General features: G+C 41.5%; 1 protein-coding gene across 3 annotated transcripts in view; it reads right to left on the minus strand.

The window, feature by feature from the left end:
- Window positions 1–12,543, minus strand: part of JARID2 (jumonji and AT-rich interaction domain containing 2) — a 226,813-nt gene that overhangs the window by 87,225 nt on the left and 127,045 nt on the right. The gene's annotated exons all lie outside the window — the stretch shown is intronic.

Raw genomic sequence — 12,543 nt, forward strand, 5'->3', positions numbered from 1 at the left:
AGAGGCATCAACGAGCCAGGGAAGAGCCTGGGGAAATACACGGCAGCGAGTACGTGGCATCGCTTTCTGATGGCTCACTCTGTGGTGTAAAACTCCAGCACACACAGAATAACGTAATTGAAAAGGAAAATAAACAAGACTATTTGCTAAAGAAACTGGAAAAACGGAAAGATATTAAGCAGGGCTACTCCAAGTGCAGGCAAAAGCAGGGCCACTTAATTTAGAGCATTCTTCAGCCTGCAGACATCTTAGGAAAATGTCTGATCCACAGAAATCAATAATGAATAAGTGCTGTCTTTCAGTGGATCCAGGAGTTAACTCTTGTTATTTAAAAATGGACTTGAATGTAGTTGTGCTGATAAAGCACTCCCAAAATCCTCCTTCAAGGAAATAATTTCTTTTTTGTTTATTTATGAATATCTATGTTAACTTAATATCAGAACATGGAAGTGGAAACATAAATACATAAATCCAAAACCAGACACATAAATAGAATTAAACTAGATTATTTAAATAAATAATAAAATTTCTTTTTCATGTAGTCTTCAAAACAATAAATATTACTCCAATCTTAAATCCTTCAAAACACTGCCAATTAATTTTGAAGATAGGAGAAAGATGCAACGATTAAGTGATGTGCAAGGCCACGCAGTATGGCAAGAATCTGAAATGCACGTTCCCTGCCCTGTACCTGTGGTACTAGGCTACTAGGAGATCCTATGTTTTATTGCACGAAGAGCAACAAAAGTTTGAATTCTAGTAGAGTTCTGTGACTGTAAGCTGCAAGGAAGAAAAAACGGGTTTTTTTCATGTGTTCTTTTTCAGGACTACTCCAGTTAATTCTCCTGATAAGAACAGCATGGCCTTTACTCAAATGCTATCTCCCCTGTTTTTCTGTTTCTCATCTGATTCACCGTTAAAGTTTATTTTGCAGCCCATCTGAAAACTGGAGGCAATTAAATGCTCTTCAATTGGTACGGCATGTAGCACATGTATCGAGAGTAAATTTAACAACAAGACTTCTACATAACAGAAATGAAATAAAACTCATAAAAACCAAACCTTGATTGCATGGTAACATTTGCCTAGGTATGACTCAATACTTACAATTTAATTTTCATGTAATGAGATGATTTCATAGGCCTAGAGACAAAAAAGCGAGGTTCTCAGAAGTTGTGCCACACCTGGTTTGTTGTCTTGTTCTCTTACAAATTAGCTGGGTGGGATGAACCAGATTTCAAGAAAAATCAATAGCAGTCAATTTTTCTAGTGTAAGACAAACATAAAAAGTCCAAGCACAACCAGATACCGCAATTAGTGGGCCAGCTTGGCTTCAGGCTTCTGACCTAGAAGTCAGGGGGGTTGAAAGATTTCTCAGTCCCCATTAAGAAAACTTCATGATTTTCAACATGCAGGTGTAAAGACGACAACACTAAAAATAGAAGTAATCAAGAAAGTCCCAGCTGCTCACTTTCACAGCAAACTAGACGCATGCAAAAGAAAAACATGAGACTCCCTTCTAAAAAAAGAGTTGATTAAAATTTTAGAGTAATTTATTTTTAAATACACATTTTGCTTGACAACTTGCAGAACAAATTGTCACAGGGCCAGGAATAATCTAGAGCATAATAAAAGAGCACAGAAGACAAAAAAAGCAAAGGGTTTCAGAGTCTCTCCCTCACCTCGCCAGGAAAAGGAAACGACCAAAAGAGACGAGGGAGGTGTCTGCTTGCTTAGAATAAATCCAAGACCAACGTTACCCTGCAGGGCTGAGCTGATCGGGGCAGCCTGCCACCACCCCTAGGCATTGATGCTCCTCTTCATCATCTTTATCCCCATGGCCACCTCTGCTGTGCTCACCAAGATGCCCAGGGAAACTGTCCCTGAGACCAGTCCCATAACCCCACAGAAAACCACTTGCCTTGGCGTTTGCTAGGTGGCGGACCACGCTGGAACCAGTACAGACGTGGTCAGGGGAAGCACGCTCCTCCTTGCCATGTATGCCCTGGCTGCACAGCAGGCCATTAGGCTGTCGTTTCAACCCAACACTCCCAACAGGAGGCAAAGTGATTTGTGTTACGGGACCAACAGCTCAAGGTAGTGTATTTACACAGTCGTAAAACAGAAGGACTTCTCAGTAGGGTCCCGAGCCCACTGAGCCTACACCTGAGAGGTGCCAGAGCTCAGCGGCCAAAGGAAAAGACTGCAACATGGCAATTCGTAATCACCTTGGGCAAGGTCTCCCTAAAGGAACAGGGAAAACCTCTGAAGATGCAGCTACCGTAAGAAACAAGCGTTCATCAGAACAACAGTGCAGCTGCACCGGCTTTCTGGGCAGGACGCCCCTCGGCCAGGTACTTGTGGTAGAACTTCTTGTTTGGAGAGCTCATTTCAAATCTCCCATTCACACAACGAACCACTGACACCAAGTGAAACAACGCTTCCCCAAGACAAGGGGTTGAGAAACACAACTGCATATGTGCAAAGGAAAAAATCCTATCTCTTGCATAATAGCCAACTACCCAAACATCCACGTTTCTCTGTTAAAACTGCAATATACAAAGTTGTATAAAGAGCTATCAAAATTATGATGAGGTGCAAAGAAAAGTCTCTCAGACTTAAAAGGCTAACGATGTATTGTCTCAAGTTTTCATTTCTTCATGAGAGAAATTTTAACTTGCACCAGAATGTTTATATTTAATTCCAAAAGCTGCCATTTAAAATAAATAAATTCTAAACTCTATCCTAGACACTCAGCATACATACACACGCACTCGTTACCAGTTAATTCATTTTGCAGAATTATGACTCAGATGAACAGCTCTTCAACTGTGAGGAAAGATCAAATCAGATAATAGCTCCAGGAGTGACCCTTTTAACCAGGCATCTCCTCACTCTTGACTCATACGCCAAATTTTTCATTCACATAAACAAATGTCTCCAGGATTTCATGAAGGTGAAAGCGTTACAGGCAAATGACATGTTGCAATAGAAGAGACATTAGAAACGAGGTCTGTACAAAATCTACTTTATACTGAAAAGATAAATAACAGCTGCAGGAGCTCCAGGAAAGGAGGAGGGCAAGGGAGGAGAAGAGGAAGAGCGGATGGTCATCTCCATAGTAACTACCACTATGAAACTCAGGGGAGAACTCGTCTGAAATCTAAAAGAAGGATACTACCAGTAGAAATAGACTGTAATGCAACTGGGGGGACTACAACTTGCAAATAATTTGCCACGTGGTCAATGATCCCTCAAGTTTCAGTTTATTTAATCAGAGCCAAGAACAAATACCAAGAGAGGAAAGCAAAGAAGGAAAGCATAAAATCAAAACATAATCATGACATGGCCATTACTGTACAAATTATTTAACAATAAACACACCATTAACATAGCAAAAATACAAATTATCAGGTTAAGAAGAAGAAAAAAAAAATAGCTTCCCTCAGGAAATCCTGTGCTACTGGATGCAGCAATGGAAGAAAATAAAGGAAAAGCACTATACCAGCATAAGCTAGGCCATATATGTAAAATGTCTGTGATTTTTCTAACACAAGAGACCTGAGAAGATTCCAGAGAAGATATTTACAGTAAAAAAGATCTATGCTTTTCAAATTCAGTTCAGAGGTAGAAAACTCTCACACTGCAAAGCCTCAACGCTGGTGACAAGGACTGTCCTATTTCTGACCAGTGCTCACACCACCCCACACCCCTCATCCATTTGGGAGTCTTGAGGCTCACTCCCTCCTTGGGGTAACATCTGCTTTGGTCTGACCCGCAACAACACTCACACCCCCCTGCAGCCAGTTTTGATGGATCAGCAGTAGCCCACACTCACACTGCCATTTGCAAGGAACAGGTCAGGAATATAATCCTACCACTCATGCACCATCCAGATCAGCCACAGGTACATACAGGGTAAGATTTTCTATAGTTTATGTATGCCAAACCAGCACCTTCAAATACTTACAAAATAAAATAAAGAAATAAATAATAATAAAAAAAAAACCTAACCCCCCCCAAAAAAAAAAACCTCACCCCCCAAACCTCCAAATATACTTACATCTTGATGTTACAATACACTTCCATTTTAAAATATCAGAATGGTGCTCTGTTTGTTCTTGTAAAATCATTACCTCTGCAGAGCACAAAGAACAATATTATTCCAACCCAGACTTTTAACTCGGCACACATACAAAAAACACTTAGGTCAGAATTATAGCAGAAATGATGTCGTATGCAAACAGCCCATGGTAAATCTCCTCTAAACGTCCACAGAAAAGAAACTAGATGCTTTCCCATCGCCAGTTTGCTTAAGTACTAGTCAAAACACAAACTAGGTCTTACAGCAGTTAGCAGCAAGATCTTCAGAGATGTTGTTTGGACACTGGAGAAACTATAGTAATGCTACCTATTAATCATGTCAAGCCTACCACAACAAAATGAAAAATTTCCCCTGGCAAATCAGCCTTAACACCCCAAATGTTCAACTGAATCTAAAGATTACACAAACCCAGTATTACTACAAAGTAAAAAATAAGCAAGAATCATCATACCGTACTTCTCTTCCCATATTCTTCGTTTTATAACACTTCAGAAGACCACTAAAAAGCAGCCTTACTTCATAAAATTGTTAGTAAGTTTAATCTAAGAGAACTACTTACTGCCAAATATTACAGCATTTTACATCTTTATTTCAGGAACAGGTTCCTACTTTTCCTTTCTTGGCCTTTTATTCTTGCTACAACTATTTTTATCTGTTGACATCTTTTAAGCTCAAATTTTCATTTTATGCAAGAAGCTGAATCTGTTTCATTTAATTCTGAAATCTTACCCAAACCTGATGATGGTGCTGAATGTTTTCTCACTAAGTAACCTCTTCTTTTCCAAAAGAATAAGACCACTGCAAATGCTAGGATGGCTAATTTCTAGGAACCAAAATTTTAAAATAGAATCCCATTCTTTGAAATAATCTAATAGAAAAAAAAATCATGGCATTACCATGATTTTCAAAATTCAATTACATGCCTTTTTATTCTTCCTGGCTTTGATTTTAAGTTCATGTTGCAGAATTACGAATGGAGGATCAAGTGGACACTCATTTGTAACACATGTGAATGTTCTCCCATACCCCCCTTCGTGCTGCAGGATCATGGAAATTGATTCATGGAGTGAGCGGACGAAGCTGTGGGAGGTCTCATGAGCCTCAGTGTTTGTTTGGTGAGCATGCAACATTTTACCTGTGAGGTTAATGCCATCCAAAGCAAAAACCACACATACTTCTTCAAGTTACCCATGTTTCAAGTACTTAGGATGAGCTGGCCTGGCTTTGGAACAGCAGCAACAGCCAGAAACAGTGAAAGGCACAGCAACAAGTCCACTTCTGCTGACATGACAAAATCCCTGGGAATGTCCACCACATCTAACATTTCTTCTGAAGCAGCATGGGGCTTTGGGAAGAAAAAACACTCACTGCCTGTCCAGACACAGTCCTCGATGGAAAATGTTTTTAATGCCAACCTGTCTTTTTGAAATGCCACTAAAGTAGATTGTCCATAAATGCCTTATTCCCTTGACAGGGGACTAATAGAAAAATAATTTACAGAGAGGAACAAAGTCAAGAAGGTTCTAAAAGGGATCAGATCGGATGGGTGGCTCCCCTCCCCCAATTCTCAGTGGCAATGGTCTGTGCACTGGGCTGAGCCTGTGAACTATAAGATCAAGCAACAGCACAGATGCACGTGGGAAATTACAGAAGAAACAAGATACAGCAAAGAGTTATGTTAAACCAAACATAAGGCTAGAGTCTTATATAGACAGTGGCTTATCTACATCAAAAAAACTGTTTCACATTGACACACAAATTTGCTTGTAAAAAGTGCCTTCAGTACAGAATCAGTGATTTCCTGCATTGGCTCGGACCAGCCTCTCCCTGGTATTTCAGCAGTCAGTATCTGGACTGTCATACCCAGGGGTGAGACGTACGACACGTAAAGTGAACGACAGCAGGGATGGGTTGTTACCAAGCAGCTGAAAGAGCATTTCCCATACACAGAACCACAGAAACAACTGCCCTTGTCCCGTCTGGTTTTGGAAACTTCCTTGGTCCCTCAGGGAACAAGCCCAAGCTCAACCCCATGAAGACTCTTCCTACAGCTCTGACTTCTGAAAAGAAGATGCAGGTGAGAACAAGCAAGTCTGAATTGGACACTGCTTAACAATTCCCAGCTGATATAAACCATACCTTTGGAATTATTATTATATCACTACTCAGACAAGTTATTTACAGAGCTGCCTACCAACAAAGTTAATGTTCAGATTCTTGTACCTTGATGTATCTTGGCCTGTCAGATAGAAGAATCCACGTCAACAACTTCTGTTTGCTCCTTATGAGAATACTGAAGGAACATTAATCACCTGATTTTTTCCTTTTCAAACTACATGGAATGATCTCCTTGACTTCCATTACAAAGTGGTAATCTATTTCTATTCCTGTGCAAATCTACTGCAATGGACTATTACAGTTTTGTTTATAAGGTTTGTTATTTAAATATAAATGTGCTACACTAAAAATATATTCCACTCATATCAGAATTTCCAGAGGGGGGTAAAAAAAAAAATAATCAATATTATTATACATAAATCTTACTGCCATTTTGGTTTTATTGTGGATTAATGTAGTTCTTCATAAGCAAACAATTAGTGCAGATTTGCATAGCCTACTGAAATTGAAAAAAAAAAAATAGAAGCACCTGGTTGATAAGTGGGATTACATTATGTGGTAGCAGGCAACAGCTGAACACAAATACATTATATAGTGTTTCAATTAGTGAAAAGACTACTCACTAAAAAGGTCCTGGAAAAACACTTTGATATTTATGAGCAGTCTCCCGCTTTCACACCTGAGTCATAATACACTGCTCTCTCCATCACCTACAATGCTGAGTAGAAATCCCTTCACAAACTTACGTATGTGGGAACAGGATTGACCTTGTTTTATGTCTTGCATGGAAGGTGCTAAGTCTAGTGCTAAAGAGCCTGTTCATTATTACCTATAAAAACAATTTGACAAACAAGAAAAAAGAAACCAATCCCAAGTCCCCGCAATCTTTTGACAGCTCTGCTGCAAGGAAGTCTTTTGCAGCTCAAGTTGAAAAGGATAGATCACTAATAGAAACCACTTAAATTAGCAGCTTGCCTAATATGCAGAAGCTTGCCTACCCTTGACTGGCTTTTTTTTGTGCTGAGGGTACAATACGGCTCCTGCCAGCCTCGCAGCTGTGCAGCCACCAGCCCAAGGAGACCCGCACACTCGCCTCCTCAGCCACATCCTCCCACCCTGGCATTTGCCAAACCTTGACACTCATCTTGCCCCACAGCGAGCCAGTTCAGCAAGTTAAATTGGCATCTAAACCCAAAAATTTTAAGAAAAGACAAAACAGGGAAACGGAGCAGGCAGCAGGGAGCCAGCCCAAGGCGAGGGGCAGGAGCACATCCCGTGGGTTGGCCTTGCCACAGTGCACAAGCACACTTCTGTCACGTGCTTCAGACTGTTAGCAGAAATCTGCTGTATTAGAGGCTTCAGAAGATTCCTAATAAGTAATTTCTGGCCAGTCTAGCAGTGGCAGCTTAAAACACTACTGCTTCCCAGTGGGTTGTCCCTTTCTCCTGTGACCAGCAACCTTCCCTGAAGCAGAACTGGAGAAAGTCTTCTCCCAGGAGCTGCGCACACCCTTGGTCCAGGGGGGCACATCCATCTGCTCTGCTGCTCCTACAAGGGTGGGAAATTTCTTCAACCCTATTTTTCTTCAAAACCAAACAAATCTCTTTGTCCCGCTTAATGGAGAAAATATTCTACCAACAATGAAAAAAAACCCCAAATTTAAAGCTGTAATGACTATAACCTCCTCTCCCTTCTCACAGCCTTCTATTAATAGAACTTCATGATAAAGAGATAAATGCCCTTGTGCATTTGGCAACACCCCATGTGCATTTCTGGGAAGGGGGCCATGTAAATGAGTAGCCACCTGATTAGTAACAGGAAGCAAGCAATAGCCTACTATCACCGAAGATTAACATACTATCACATAAAGTCTGCTCTGCACATGTGTCTTCTTGGGTAAGGTGAGCAACTGTTGCTGGAAAACATAGAGCTGTCTCTGCACACTGTTATTAATTGCCAGTGGTTGCAGTCTTAAGAGTTGCCCATAAAAATGTACAAGCATCCAGCACAGTGACCAAACACCTTTGGCCTGTTACCTATTGACCTTCTCAACTGAGAATCACAGCTGGAAACTGGAGATTAATAACAAGAACATGCAGCTACACTGAAGTTGCACTTTCTCCTTCAGCAATTACATGTTTTTACTGGTTTTGAAAACGCACGATCTTTACTCAGTGAAGACCATCCAGCCTGATGGTATACAGGCTCGATATACTAATGGGTTTTTTTCATCTCTCCCAAAAGCACTGAACAAACTAGCAACTGCTCTCCCTTAGGTGGGAATTAGACAGCACCCCATACACAACAGAATCAGTGCAACACTTGAATGCTTAGCTTTTGTCAATTGTTAGTGTAATGCTGACACCTGTTTCATGGCTGAATGTAGTATTTACTACTCAGGATTAACCCCCTGCTTTCCCCCAGACCTGGTCACTACTAATACACACAGCTCAGATCAAAGCAAGTATTTTCCATTCTTTGAGTGTAAACTTCAAACAAATCAAGTATTTTGAAGTCCTGAGCTTGCCACTACTGCCACTGCCAATCCGCTCCCAATCCCCAATTCTACTGTAAGCAGGGCTTACAATTTTTGGATCGATCTGGAGACTCTGCAGAGGCAAAGCTGTACATGTACTTCTTTTCCTCCTTACCATCACCTGACTGACAAAAGGCACGTTGCATACTTTTAGTACTGCTCTACGATTTATGTTGCAATCTAAGTGCTATGCTTACAAATAAACGGAGATGGGACTTTCTCCGGCTGAAAACCTGCCTTTGTAGGAAGAAGCTTCCCCCCATCCCCAGAGAGCACAGGTGTTAATTACTGATCGAGTACTCACAGACTCGTTGGAGCCATTTGAAGCCTTACAGCGCCAGGCCACCGCATTCAAAAGCCTGGTCCATCAAACAAGTATCTAAGCCAGTTTCTAAACAGAACCTGCAGCATTATATTACATTAGCATACTTCCACCAGGACTGCTATCTCTTGAGTCCCATCATGACGCTCTCTTTATGGCACGTGTAGCTCTTCAATCAAGCTATGTTACTAGGAAACAGGGTTGAAACTGGGGAAAAAAATAAAAATAGATATCATAAACCTGAAGCAGTGCTTGGTTGGGGATTCTACTTTTGTGTTATGCAGCTTGGCACGTATGTGCGAAATAAGGACTACTCAGCACTAATCTCTTCACTGGTCAGCAGGCAGGCTAGTAGGGATTTACCTCCCCCACAGATGCTTGTCAGCACCCACCTACCTACAGCTAAGTCCTCTGACTTGTAACTCACTGGAGCATCCACCGCCTAGTTTTGACCCAAAGAAAATCGACACCAGAGATAGCTGGCATAGCGAGACCACGAAGCAATGCTAACTGCTAGCAAATTCACCCTCCACTCAGCTTGCTACCGCAACTGGCACTTGCTATTCCTCCAGGTTCTTGTGCAAATTGTCTCTGAAACTGGAAGCGTTTGGATCAGCTGTAAGTGCAAACTGAAAACACACACATGCTGCACACATGCATGAATCTATCTCCCCATTCCGTTTAGATAACGTGACTTGCTCTAGCATGGGGGAAAACGCTGCCAGATCAGTTCACTGAACTGACTGACCTGGGGGCCAGAATACTGCCAGATACAACAGCTACGAAGAGAAGGGAAGAAAAAACTGGGAAGAAACTGTTTGCTTCCACAACACCAGCCTGCCATAACACTGAAGAACTGCAAGGTCAAACCAGAGCCTTAAACTATGAAACCAACTGGAGCCCCTCACAACAGCATCCCTTATTTACTACGCTTACTTGCTTAGCGCTCTTTTTGTTTCTGTCACTGGTGTGAAACACAAGTGACCTATTTCTTTAGAAGATGACAGGTTAAGGTTTCCAAACGAAACATTCCTGCCATACACTAAAAAAAAAAAAACCAACCAACTATAAAAACCCCACAAGCCACAGAAAAAAGAAATAGTAATTTACATATAATGCATGGTTCAAACACCACAGGAAACCTGGTACTCAAAACTCACTGTGTTGTGTACAATTTTTTCCAAACACGTATGCTTCACTAAGTGCACTAATTCTTAAAATCATTTCACTGCATATAACACCAGCTATATACCACAGTATTTCAAGAAGACAAATACTCATTTTGCAGAGGGGGATAAACTGCACGAAGTACATGCTAAAGCTACAGCGTTTAAATGTGTATTTTTAGTGCAAGTCTGCCATTAGTTGTACACACAGCTGAACAGACAATTGAAAAGTTTGATTTTGAGGAAGCCCAGGGGAAAGACAAGGAGGGCACAATTTCTGAAATCTTGACGAGCTGAGGCAGTGAACCCATAGATGCCATTTCAGTCCCATTCCCCTCCTCATCCTCCTGCATATCCTTTGTCCACCCAATATTCCTGGCACAACTCTGCATGGGATGCCAAGATGACCTGGACTGAGGAAACGTTACATATTCAGCTAAACAAAACAAAAAACCTAAAAGTAAACAAGGAAGATGGCATCAAAACACTCAACGTGCTGCAGCAGAGCTTAAGAGAAGCAGCCCAGAAAAGGTCTGTCTGCAAAGAGGAAGCTGGGGGAGGAAAGAAGTAGATAAAAGTCTGTGTTGGGTGTAAATGGAAACAAAACAGGAACATTCTCCTTCACAGCAACTGCAGCAACAAACGCAGTATTATTTCAACAGTTCATGATGCATGAAGAACAGAAACGATGCCTTGCCTTCCACAAAAGCCAGAAAAATATTTTTCACCTTGGCTTCTGTTCTGGGAGTTTGGTTTGGTTTGATTTTAACCCAAAAAGAAGGCACTGAGTTCCCTATTATTAGACCTGAACCACCCAGCTGCTTCTCAAGTGGTCTGAATTCCCGCAGCCAAAAAGTATCAAATACTCCTCAAAAAACCACGTCACACACAATACTCAAATGTAGTTTCTTGGGACCAGTGATGCAGCAATGCCACTCATTTCTGAAGCTAGACTGTGCCAGATACCAGAAGCCCAGGACAACATAAGAGACAAGCCCTCCTGCCCCCTGCCAGCCCCAAGGGACGAAGGGGATGCCCCCTTGGCTGCACCAGTGGCTGCCCCTGCAACCATGCTGTGAACAAGAGATGAAAACACACAGGTCAAAAATAAAAAAACCTGGCAATAAGCCTCTATCAGTCTTCCTCTCACTATTACTTTTAATCTTAACCAGCTCGTTGAACCTACTCATGGTGTGATGCTGCAAGCGGTTGTGTCAGCGTGGCTGAGGAACGAGGGGACAAAGCAAGCGCAGAGGGCAGCAAAAATTCCTTAAGATAACATGCAAACAACAGTGGGAACACCATGAAATGATGACCATTGTCCCCCAGGATCACACCTACAGTGGATGTCACCTAAATTTCTATGCAGAAATAATTTTCAAGCTTCCATTGTATCTCATAAACCAAAAATAAACACACAAATACTCCTCTCTTGACCAGCAGTAGGATACAATCAATGTCTTACAAAACTTTTACCAGTATGGAAGATGATACAAATTTTATTCTGATACACCAGAGAAGTTACATGGGCATATTAACTAGTTTGCTCCTTGGGAGGTAGAAAAGGTAGTGGGGACCAGGGGTGGGGGACACAAAAACAGGAACAGGGGGGTGTCCAGGAAAGCACCACTGTCCTCACCCCATCAGGTCTCTCAGGGGAATCATAAGGTCACGCATAAAATAGGAATACTTCTTTTGTTTGAAAGAGAACTTTATTTTACAGTTCATTTTGGCTTGGGGCTAGGGTGCAAGGACTGTGAGGGAAAAAGGTTGAGAAAGCATTTTCCGTTTCTCTCTTTCAAGTGGCATTTTTCAGACAGCCTGTTTTTAGTTCTTACTTCACACAGAGAATGAGACTCAGCCTCCTGCATTCTCAGCATATTTTCTATAATAAACTGGCTTGAGTCCTACGATCTTAAGCCACATTTTGCACATTCAGGATAAGAACTCATAAGAGTTCAACAAGGACCTCATAAACTGACTTCTGGGAAAGAGGAGACAGCTTGCTAAAGCAGTATGTCAGAGTAGTTCCTTGCAACCAGTACCCACCACACTGCCTTACTATGCAATTCCTCTTCTCAGAAGCGTCTGTTTTATTTTTTTAACTTCACACAGTTTCATTCAAGAAAATTAAAAATAACAACAGTAACACTAACTACTTCAGCAATGCTTTCCTTGAAATTACACACATACATATTGACATGTTCCTGAGAGACCAAGGCTGGTGGAGGAGGAGGAAGGGCAGGAGGGGAGAGAGTCTTAAGGCATTTAATTTAGCGATTGCCTACTGCAAAAG

Source organism: Falco rusticolus, chromosome 3 (assembly GCF_015220075.1).
Source record: "Falco rusticolus isolate bFalRus1 chromosome 3, bFalRus1.pri, whole genome shotgun sequence".
Lineage (NCBI taxonomy): Eukaryota > Metazoa > Chordata > Aves > Falconiformes > Falconidae > Falco > Falco rusticolus.